This window comes from Crinia signifera, chromosome 1 (assembly GCF_055691185.1).
Source record: "Crinia signifera chromosome 1, ASM5569118v1, whole genome shotgun sequence".
NCBI lineage: Eukaryota > Metazoa > Chordata > Amphibia > Anura > Myobatrachidae > Crinia > Crinia signifera.
Window position 1 is genome coordinate 461,114,800 of NC_139217.1, and position 9,492 is coordinate 461,124,291.

Genomic DNA, 9,492 nt, shown 5'->3' on the forward strand with positions numbered 1-9,492 from the left:
GTCCCGCGGCATGCGGGGGGGGGGGCAGTTGGGAGTCTGTGAATAGACACTGTGCGCATGCGTCTATTCTTGCAGCCAGAGGGGCTTGGGGCGGAGCTGCTGAGCATGCCCCCGCAGAGGCAAAAACAGGGCGTGGCCTCACGGCAGCGTTGTGTTCTATGAAACGCCCCCTTTTTGATAGCCCTGCACCAAAAAAAGCGGCATGCACCTAGTGCACGAGAGCTGACCCGCCTCTCTGTCTCTGAATGTTGGGAAGTATGCATCAATGGTCACCATCTATTTTAGCATTCATGAATAACATCGATGGTGTACAACCACCCGCACGGAAACCATCAATGGTTTCACCCCACCAATGGTCATCTCTGCTTTCCTATACACATGGCTGCTGGCCAATCAGATCCTGGGGGCAGGCCTTAGCACAGCATTGAGGGATGAAGCTAAGCTTTGTGTCCCGTACAAATATTCAGTTGCTTATCAACCATGCAGTTCTCCCCCATTGATGGTAAAAGTATTTTACATCGGTCATAGAATCATCAATGGCCATTTGGCATGGATCGCTTTGTTACCCCGCTACTTCAGATAAACTTTTTGCTACTGGGGACATAGGGCCTGATTATAATTGGTTCGGCCCCCAGCGTGTTTGCACTGGGGGGGAATAAAAGGCAAATTTGGGAAGAAGTAGCACAGTAAGGACAGTCAGGTGATGAGTGGGAGGATGAAGAACACAATAGCAACAGTGCAAAACTGTTCTGACTTGTGGGTGCGTTATGGGAGTGTCATACCTCCCAACTGTCACGATTCCGTCGGGACAGTCCCGATTTTCGGGTCCTGTTCCGACGTCCCACCCGCGGCAGGCATTGTCCCGCTGCGGGGGGTGGCAGTTGGGAGACCCCCCAATGTAGTAGAATAGACGCTGTGCGCATGCGCACAGCGTCTATTCTCGTATGAAAATGAGGTCGCGGCTAATTAGCATAAGCCGCGCCCTCATTTGCATACGCCACGCCCCCTTTTCGGGCGCTATTTCTTAACATGAAAAGTTGGGAGGTATGGAGTGTTGTGGGTGGGTGTAGTGGTGTGTACAGGGAAGGGACGCTTGATTTAAAACAAGGGTGGCCAAACCTGTCCTCAAGATCTACCAACAGTTTATGTCTCTCAGGCCACCTGTGGATCTGCAGCAGGGTTGCCCTCTTTTAGGTTCTCCTCTCCGGGAGAAGACTTTCAGCAGCAGTTTGGGGGCGGGGCTTGAGTGTAACATCAAGTCCCGCCCCCAGGATGTAAAATAATCAAATTCACGGATCTCTGTGGAGGGGGAGGGGGCTAAAATGATGCGATTGTGACATTTTAACTCCGCCCCCTCCTCTGAGACCCGCGGATTGGGGGCATTTAAATGCCAAGGTCGGGGGAAGACGCCGCAATCAGGGGCGCAGTGGGAGTTTCAGGAGACTCCCGGCCATTCTGGGAGGGTAGGCAACCCTATAGTAGGAATAACTGCAGCTGTGCACCAGCTAGGTGATCTGGGACATGTGACAGCAATGACTACAGCTGTGCACCAGTTAGGTGATCTGGGACATGTGACAGTTAGTAATGACTACAGCTGTGCACCAGCTAGTGGATCTGGGATATGTGACAGTTAGTAATGACTACAGCTGTGCACCAGCTAGGTGATCTGGGACATGTGACAGCAATGACTACAGCTGTGCACCAGCTAGGTGTTCTGGGAAATGTGACAGTTAGTAATGACTACAGCTGTGCACCAGCGAGGTGATCTGGGACATGTGACAGTTAGTAATGACTACAGCTGTGCAGCAGCGAGGTGATCTGGGACATGTGACAGTTAGTAATGACTACAGCTGTGCACCAGCGAGGTGATCTGGGACATGTGACAGTTAGTAATGACTACAGCTGTGCACCAGCGAGGTGATCTGGGACATGTGACAGTTAGTAATGACTACAGCTGTGCACAAGCTAGGTGATCTGGAAAACGTAGACCGCTGGTAGATCTCCAGGACCGGTTTGGTGAGCCCTGATTTAAAAGGAACCCTCGCGCCATGCGTAGGGCTGGTGGAAGTGCCAATAAAATACTAATGGTGGCTGCTGTGATAAACAGTGCGAGGAGCAGCTTCCATCTTGAAGACAGATCTTCACATAAAGAAGTAACGTTTCCCTGTCAGCACTTTACAGACAACCCATAAGCAGCCACAAATGCATAATTAATTAATTGAGAATTGCATTTAATACAGTAAGAGTACTGTGTAGTTTGAAGACAAATACGGCATTTACAGTAACACTAACACCTGTAAATCCTGCAACTGTCTCTGGGGATTAGAGACAGCTGCTGGCCGTGCTCCAGATCTACCAGCTCGGGACTGGTTCCATTAACATAACACCAGATCTAGGATAAATTCTTAGCTGCGGGCTATGGGAGGAAACCCAGCCTCACACTGCTGCATCTACGTCTGGCCAGGCTCCAGCTCTAGAACATGGACTGGTTAAAGCCCTGCATGCTCTATGATACATAATAAGGACATACGCGGGACTGGGGACAAGCCAATACCAATACATGTATTAATGGGAGAGGAGTAGATGCGGGTGGGGGGGGATACTTTATAATAAGGCCGGCGGGGAGGGGGGAGGTGCCCCCCCATTAACGGCGGGGGGCGCCCAAAACCTAGCTACGCCACTGGCACTACGGTCTACGTTCTAAGGCTCAGATCCTACAGCAACGCACTGCTGCCGCTACAGACACCACCGGAAAAGTGTCCGCCACAGCATTTTCTCCATACATCTGCGCATGCTTAGTAGGGTCTGAGTACTCTAGTGCTATGAGTTCTGCAGGGCGGCTCTAGTGTTGCCCTGCATATTGCACGTGTCCCCAGCCAAGCCTTCCTGGCTTGATGCGATATTGCAGATTTCTTCTGCAGCTGCTCTGACAAGCAACTGCTGTCAAAAACATGCAATTTGGATGCTTTTTATGCGATTGATCGCTGCTATCGCATTAAAATGGGCCAAATTGTATGTATATCGTCTATGGTATGGGTACCTTTAGGGTGCAAGAGGGGGAGGTTAAGGTCAGGCAGCTGGAAGGGAAGGTTAGGCTGTGGGAGAGGAGGTTAAGGGAAGGCTGCGGGAAGGGGGGAAAGGGTTAGGCTGTGGTAAGGGAAGGTTAGGCTGTGGGAAGGGAGGGTTAGGCTGCAGAAGGGAAGGTTAGGGTCAGGCAGCAGGAGGGGAGGGTTAGGCTGCGGGAGGGGAGGCTGCGGGAAGGGAAAGTTAGGCTGCACGAGGGAAGGGTAAGGGTTAGGATGCGGAAGTTGGATAGTTAGGATTAGTCTGTGGGAATGGGAGGGAAAGGCTGCAGGAGAGGAGGGTTAGGCTGCAGGAGAGGAGGGTTAGGCTGCAGGAGAGGAGGGTTAGGCTGCAGGAGGAGAGGTTAGGGTTAGGCTGCAGGAGGGAAGGGTAGAGGTTAGGCTGCTGGAGGGAAAGGTAAGGGTTAAGCTGTGGAAGATGGAAGGTTAGGATTAGGCTGTGGGATGAGAGGGTTAGATTTCGGAGGGGGAGGTTAGGGTCAGGCAGCAGGAGGGGAGGGTTAGGCTGCGGGAGGGAAGGCTTAGGCTGCGGGAAGGGAGAGTTAGGCTGCAGGAGGGAAGGGTAAGGGTTAAGATGCGAAAGTTGGATGGGTTAGGGAAGGATTAGTCTGTGGGAAAGGGAGGGAAAGGCTGCAGGAGACGAGGGTTAGGCTGCAGGAGGGGAGGTTAGGGTTAGGCTGCAGGAGGGATGGGTAAGGGTTAGGCTGCAGGAGGGAAGGGTAAGGGTTAGGCTGCAGGAGGGAAAGGTAAGTGTTAAACTGTGGAAGGTGGAGGGTTAGGATTAGACTGTGGGATGGGAGGGTTAGATTGTGGAAAGGGAGGTTAGGATCAGGAGGGGGGATTAGGGTTAGGCTGTGGGAGAGGGTGGTTAGGGTTAGGCTGCAGGAGGGGAGATTAGGGTTAGGCTGTAGGAAGGAAGGGTTAGGCTGTGATAGGGAAGGTTAGGATTAGGCTGCGGGAGGGTTAGGGTTAGGTTGCGGGAGAAGAGATTAGGGTTAGGCTGCAGGAAGGAAGGGTTAGGCTGCAGAAGGGGAGGGTTAGTGTCACAGATCTGCTTATTTCAGTCTACCTGACTTGTGATCTTCTGTCTCTGCTAAATTCAAACTGCATCCATGCTGCCAGACAGTCAGTGTTGTTCTGAGCATTACCGACTGATTAAACACCTGAGTGAATTCAGCCTGCACCAAGAGATCTCCAGTAACCCTTCAGTGCCCTATTTCCTGGTCCCACATCTGTTTAGTTCTGCCATAAATCTTCTGTATCCATGCCACGAATTTTGGATTACCCTCCTAGCTGTCAGCCAATCATTGCAAGGCAGAAGAGATAAATATCCTGCATTCAAGACCAGACATTGCTTCCCACAACATCCGTGTCCAGAGATGTCTGTTACCGGTCACTCCTGTATACTGTGATTCCTGGTTCCTGAGCTATCTACCAGCTGGTACCTTGTCATCTGCCGCTGCCCGGCTTCCTAAACCCTGCTCAGTAGACCCTGTTCGGCTTCTTAGTACCTCATCTGCCACAGCGCACGTTTCCCTGCCGGTTCCGGACATCTTGTCGCTATCCATACTGTGAGCTCTGACCAGGCCGCATCCTACTATCCTGTCTCAGTCAGCAACTCCACTATTCAGCTCCAAGAATCTCCGCTGTCCTGTTATCAACTTGTCACAGTAACCAGCTCAGTTATTAGTTGTTAGTTAGTTATTTGCCAGGAAGGCAATTCCAGTTTCCGTTATCCAGTCCAAGGATTATTATTTTTTATTTTATTGACTTTTTACTGGGCACATATAAGACCCAGGTTTGCTTTGCCCAGGAGGCGTTCCTTGATTTGTTTTCCCATACTTGGATTCCAGCCGCCAGCTTCTGTAACAGTCTACTACTCCAACCCTGTGCCTGTAAGCGCCTATATATATTTATCTTTCATTTTTTCACCACCTCCACGGTCACAACTAGGTCCACAAAACCCACGGGCATGACAGTTAGGCTGTAGGAGGGGGGGGGGGGGTTAAAGTTAGGCTGTGGGAGGGAAGGTTACGATTAGGCTGCAGGAAAGAAGGGTTAGGATGCTGGAGGGGAGGATGTGGAAGGGGTAGGTTAGGGGGGTTCAAGGGGATTGGCTGCGACTTCTCCCCTCAGAGAAGTTGCAGTAATGTATACCCCATACATTACTGCAACTTCTCTGAGGGGAGAATTCTTCCCTGTATCTAGGAAGTAAGACCCCAAAATCACAGCTCATATCTACAGTGGCGGATTCAGGGGGGGGGGGGCACCTGGGCACGTGCCCCCCCTGTCATTTCATTTTGTAGCTGAGGACCAGGACTTTCCAACGAGCCCAGCCCAGTGTCTCTAGCCCCTCGGGAACCAAAGATATCGCCTGGCAAAGCTGTAACGTTTTTTCCCCATAGGATAATATGGGACCCGGCAATTCCGACCCCCACCTAGTTCCGACGGCTGCCAGTTCCCTTTCTGGCATCACAGAAGCTTGTGGTTGATAGTCCATATCGGTCAATCGGTTCCAGAGATATTGCATGTAAACCAATTTTTTATTTTTGAAATGTAATTTCATGGCTGTTCATGTTCTTTGAGGGCAGGTTACTCTGGAACCAAACGTTTCAGTTTCACTGGACCAAAATCATTCAAAGCCCACTCAAATCAATATGATACTTGTCTCATGTAAATGGGTCAGTTGGTTCCGAAGATATAGCCGGTTAAATGAGATAACTGGTTAAAGAGGGGGAGGGGTGGTTTTCTCTCCCCCTCACACCAGAAAATGCAGGGACTAGGCTGGTGTAAAGGGGGCCAACCTGGGAATGCATTTTCTGGTGTGAAAGGGGTATTATTTCAAATAGCCGGGACCTGCAGTGCTCTGAATACAGCCAGGCTCTGCCACTATCAGTGGCTATCACTTCTGCCTGGCGGCGGCTGTCCCCCATTTACCGCGAGCATGTATTCTCCCTTGGCAATGAGCATGTAATCCCACATGGCAACGAGCATGGAACCTCTGGCAATGAGCATGGAACCCTTGGCAATGAGCATGTAGATAAGCAGCACTTATGTAGCATAATTTTTATTAGGCATTATGGTGTTTGGCATAATACATAATGGACATAATGGCATGTAACTTAACGTGTAATGGACATTATGGTGTAAATGTTTAATGCGAGCCTTTGGTGGACAATGTCCCTGTTTATGAAGCGTATTGTGAATTTTGGCTTAATCTGTGTGGCATTATGTGAATTCTGGCTCAATGCGTGTGGCATTATGTGAATTTTGGCTCAATCCTAGTGGCATTATGTGAATTTTGGCTCATTCCGTGTGGCATTTTTTGAATTTGGCTCAATCTGTGTGGCATTATGTGAATTTTGACACAATCCATTTGGCATTATGTGAATTTTGGCTCAATCCATGTGTTTTTATGTGAATTTTTGCTCATTCCATTTGGCATCATGTGTAATGGGCAAGTATAGTGGGGTCTAGTATTTTGTTGCATAATGTGTAGACACGCCCCTTGTTGAGTGGCCACACCCCTTTTCCGGAGCGCGCCTTCGGCGCGCGCACAACTGCATCCTTCAATTTTGTCGCCATGGGGAGCCTGCGTACTTTAAATGCCAGGGCCTCTTTTTAATCCCATTCCCACCCTCTCTCTGCCGCTCTCTTAGCATGTACACTGGCACCACTAACACCGCCCCTCCCCCACCTAAACCTTCTTTTATCATGGTGCCCCCCTGTCATTTTATCCTGGATCCGCCCCTGCATATCTATATGTGTAAAGTGATATATTTTACTTATACAGTAATGTTATACCCCTTTTACACCGCCGAAAAATCCGGGTCAGCGGCGGGTCAGACCCGGATCCGCGGCGGTGTAAATGGGGGGTATCCGTTTCCATTTACACGGGTCCTCTACCCAGGTCCTGACCTGGGTAGAACACGGATAGGACCCGTGTAAATGTCGGTGTAAATGGTCCCGCTGCGGGTGCAGGCACCCGCAGCGGGTCCACAGCGTGCAGCGCTGGGGAAGATGTTCCCAGCTGCTGCGGGAGGAGGGGGGTCCCTGCGGCTGCTGAGGAGAGGGGGGTACCTGTCAGCCTGCTGTGCTGGGGGTACGGGGGTGCTAGGGGTGCTGGGGGTACCTGTCCTGCCTGCGGTCGGATCTCAGCGGAGAAGATGATGTGCGCCGCTGCTGTATCACCCCCCCCCCCCCATCCGGCAGCCGGTCCCTGCGGCGTATGGAGTGTCAGTATCGGCGGTCCCTCCAGCGCATAGGAACTAGTACTAGTTCCCATGCGCCAGAGGGACCCCCACCACTGACACTCCATACGCCGCACGCCGCAGGGACCGTCTGCCGGGGAGGGGGGGGGGGGGGGGTGGTACAGCAACGGCGCACATCATCTTCTCCGCTGAGATCCGACCGCAGACAGGACAGGTACCTTCAGCACCCCCCGGTACCCCCGGGTACACCAAGCACAGCAGGCAGGACAGGTACCCTCCGGCACCCCCAGCACCTTAAAAAAAAAAAAAAAAAAACACTTAACCTGGGTCAGCCCTGATATATATATATATATATATATATATATATATTATATTTCTATATATTATATATTTCTATATATATATATATATATATATATATATATATATATTTCTATATATATATATATATTTTTCTATAAATATATATATAAAATATTATTTAAGGCAGGGCTGACCCAGGTTCAGTGTAAATGGTGCAGACCCAGGTCCGACCCAGGTCAAAGTGCTGTGTAAATGGGGTATAAAGCAGGGTCAGACCCTGGATACTCCAGCATTCAAAGACCAGGGTCCGACCAGGGTTTTTGGTGTAAAAGGGGATTTAAAGTGTATCGCTTGTATTTGCACTTGTGCGTATCCTGGATTCTATCCCAGCAACATTATCTTGGCATTTACTATCTTATAACAATCTAGCAGAGCAATAAAACAATACAGATAACACAACTAGTGATTATCATCCCAGAGTCCAACTAGCCTCTGCTTATCTATCCTTAAATCATGTTTCCTTTCTAACAATACATTACTGCTCCCACAATATTATAATGTACGATGCATCTGTTCCCACACACGAAACACCTTGTTCCATAACACGTATCCTCATTGTCCCATCACAAATCTAACTCTGAGGGGAGAACTCACAGCCAATCCCCTTGAACCCCCTAACCTACCCCTTACAGTAATCATAGTCTCCATACCCTCATACAGTATACTGTATGTCACAGTTAATACGGAAACATAGATAGGAGTGGGGAATACTACTCGAAGGCGCATAGATGGTAACGTTTTTTATCAGATGTTTCTTTTGTGACACATATTCCACTTCCTGCCCACATTGATGTTTTCAAGTGGTGATTTCTCAAAATAAAGTTTAAATAAAAAAACAGTTTTAGTGTTCAGCATTATTAAACAAAGTTTCCACCTTGAACAATAAAAATGAAGAATTATGGGCGTACCCCTACTCACGCTAGATAAGGTGTGGTATAGCACACCGACAGTCGGTATTCCGACTGCCCGGACTCAGACAGCGGCGGGAGTGCAACAAAGCCCCTGTCGGAATCCCAACTGTCTGTCTGTCATCCGGCACCCGGTAGATGAGAGGTTTTTGAAGCTCATAAAGGTTTCTTTATGCTGCACATGAGATGTCCACTCATCAAGTATGGGATTTCATCAATGCAGAAGATGCTCCCAATGTGAAAACGTGAAATGGGGAAGAAAAATATAACATCCAATGTGTAGGTGTGTGTATAAAGTGATCTGAGGTAAGAAGGTGAATACTGCAATCCACAGCATACCTCACTCACCAGATAGGCATAAATACAAAACACATCATGGCATCTTTGAGAACAAGTGAAGCAATGATGGGCGTACCCCAACTTACACGGCATGAAGATGGTGTGTTCCTGTCGCAGTTTCTTTTATTTGCTGGAATCCCTTAAGTAGCCTAGCGAATTATGTTGCTTGTGAATCTAACCTTATCATACCTTGGCCTAGAAATAACTTCACACTGACACAACTTATCTAAAATAAAGACGCAACACCAATAGCTCAGTTTAAACGGTCATAGTTATTTATTTAAGACCAAGAGAAAACTGGTATAACCCCTTTAAAGGGGATGGCAAGGACCAGGCACCTGAGACCGAAGACCGTTCAGGGGTGTTACTCCGGGCAACGACCAGGTCGCTCCCAACCTCTTAAACACCCCTTACCAAAGGCACAGCCCGCCCTGCGCGGACATCCCCCCGCCTCTAAGGCCTGACGTGAACATCTTCGCCTAAATGTTCATCGCCCACCGCGTTGAGTCGAGGCTCGTCCGCCCTCCTGGCAAGGCGAGGGGTAATACCGCGCAGGGACCACCTGACGCCCTTCTAGAATCCTGGTCG